General features: G+C 30.5%; 1 protein-coding gene across 2 annotated transcripts in view; it reads left to right on the top strand.

Moving 5' to 3' along the window:
* Window positions 1–2,549, top strand: part of GTF2E2 (general transcription factor IIE, polypeptide 2, beta 34kDa) — a 67,751-nt gene that overhangs the window by 37,290 nt on the left and 27,912 nt on the right. The gene's annotated exons all lie outside the window — the stretch shown is intronic.

Here is a 2,549-nt window from a genome sequence, read left to right as displayed (position 1 = left end):
ATTCCAATATCTCTGTAAAATAGCAAGTACTTTGATGGGTGCAAAGGCAATTTAAAAAGTGTCATCAATTTTGCTAGATCTTTTTAAAATTGTTTGCTGTAAACAATGCACAGTGGAAGAGGACACCCTGGATTACTAGCCTATTGTAAAAGCACTAATTAATAGTATTCATTTTAAGGTAGAGGTTTTCTTTCTTGTATCTCTTGTAGCACTGCTACAGTGAAATTGCTCAAAATATTGTTACTAGTCTCATTTGTTCATGAACCCAGCCTTAGAATCTTAATTTGTCACAAGTCTCATCTTCAGAATCATCACTCTGGACTACCGGACATGTTTATAAAACATGCTAATAAATTATAAAAACCACAGGTATTAATACTCAGAACATGACACAATTTGAGATTTCACAACATATATTTTATTCCTTCATTTTGTAACATTTACAACTGCAAAGCAGCAGGGGGCAGTTGAGTCCTAGTGTGTGACAATTCCTTGTTTAGAATGAATATTTCCTTTAGATTTCCAGTAATACCTGCACATTTCCTTCTAAAAGCCAGGTGGTGATGTATGAAGGGGAGGGTTGGGGAGGTAATGTGAATAGGAGTCGCTAACATTGTCAGCCTACTGTGTTCCCATTGTATAATAAAAAGTTTACCAACTATATGTGGCCTCTCCTGTTTGATCAAAAACTGGTAAGTTCACTCAAATGAAGATAGCCTTACTAGCACACATATGATGCTAAATGACTTCCAATGGACTCATAAGCATGGCTGTTAAGTAGTTGCCCAAACTGATGTGATTAAGTACATAGAAAAGCTGAGTGAATATGGCAACTATTGGAATTAAGTACATTTAGTAAGGTCACTAAATTCAAGGTCATTATACTTTTGTATAATCAGCAAGAAAAGAACAGCAAAATAAAATATGAAATACAGTGCACCAAAAAATGTCCTATACTACAAAGAAATGAACAAGATACATACTATCTCTTAAAAAAAAAAAACCTTAAAAGCCTAGCTGCTGTTAATGTCTATACTATTTAATATCACTGAGTGCTCCAATTATCTTTTATTTGTAATTCTTGATCTAAGAGCAAGAAATAATGAAGCAATTTTGAATTTTTGAGGTTTATATCTCTTATTGCTGATTATTTTGTTGTAGTAACTTTTCACATGACAGCCTTATGATAGCTGTTTTTGGTGTCTTGTTTTCGTAGCTCAGTCAAAGCGAGTAGGCTTTCGTACATTGAGTATTACTTCTGTCTTTGAGCTTGTTCTGATTCCAAAAATCTCATTTGTTTTAAATTTTGAAAAGTAAACAATATCAGGGCTAGAAATACTTTTTTCTTGAGCTGTGTTCACTGTTATATATTTCCAGATTAACTTTACCTTTTGATAGTTTTGTATTTGATTGTATTATAGTTCTGATTTATATTTTATTATAATAGAGAAAAATTTAAGAAATTTTGATTTTAATTAAAAAATTTTAAGAAAATAAAAATATATCAGATTTGTTAATCACCAGTGAAGGAATATGGAATAATTTTTTTGAAAGACTTGATTTGGCTTCCTTTTAGAGGTAAAACAACTCTTAATGGCTTTATTTCTTGTAGTGTAGTTTATGTACTTCCAGATCCATATATATCCAAAATATATTTAGAAATATGGCATATATCCACAATTATATAATTTTTTTCACAATTATAAAATTTTTTAAAAGCTCTTGCTGACTGAAAACAATATGATTGAATATATATCATATCTAAGTATCTTCTAATAGTTCTATAAAGTGATTTCAACATCTTATTTTAAATTTAGTATACTTGTATATATATTTGGAAACTATTTAGTTTATATATATATTTGGATCCTGTATTAATTGCTCACATAACTAGAAACAAAGCCTCACAAATATTTATAGATCTAAAAGGAAGAATAATAGTTAATAGTTTCCTATTGCTGCTGTAAGAAATTACCACAAACTTAATGGCTTAACCATTACGTTATAATTTTGGAAGTCAGATGTCCAAAATCACCCCTCTATTGATAATCACTTTGGGTTGTTTCTAATGTACCTTTTACAAACAATGTTGTAGTAATCCTTCCACTTTTCTGTGTTCTAGTATATATAAATATAAATATATATATATATATATATGTATGTATGTATGTATGGTAAATTCCTAGAAATGATTATGAGATCAAAGGATTAAGTGCATTTATTTATACTTCTAAACTGACCTCACTAGGAGTTGTATCAATTTGCATTCTTAACCAGCAATTTGAGAGAGTCTGATCCTTAAGCTTCACCAATAGTCAACAAACAGATTTTTGCCAGTGTGGTAGATAAAAAAAATCTTGGTGTAAATTGACCATCTTTCCATATGCTTTAAGGTCATTTGCATTTCTTTTTCTGTGATCTCTGTTCTGTTTATTTATTTATTTATTTATTTTATTTTTTTAAAGATTTTTATTTGTGCATACAGAACTGGGGTACAGGCCAGAGGCTCAGGGGCGGTGAGAGGCTTCACCAGTGACAGAGTGGGGAAC

This window comes from Condylura cristata, unplaced genomic scaffold (genome assembly GCF_000260355.1).
Source record: "Condylura cristata isolate star-nosed mole 26May11 unplaced genomic scaffold, ConCri1.0 scaffold00014, whole genome shotgun sequence".
Lineage (NCBI taxonomy): Eukaryota > Metazoa > Chordata > Mammalia > Eulipotyphla > Talpidae > Condylura > Condylura cristata.
The sequence above is the reverse complement of the archived record's forward strand: the minus strand, read 5'-3'. Positions and strand labels throughout refer to the sequence as shown.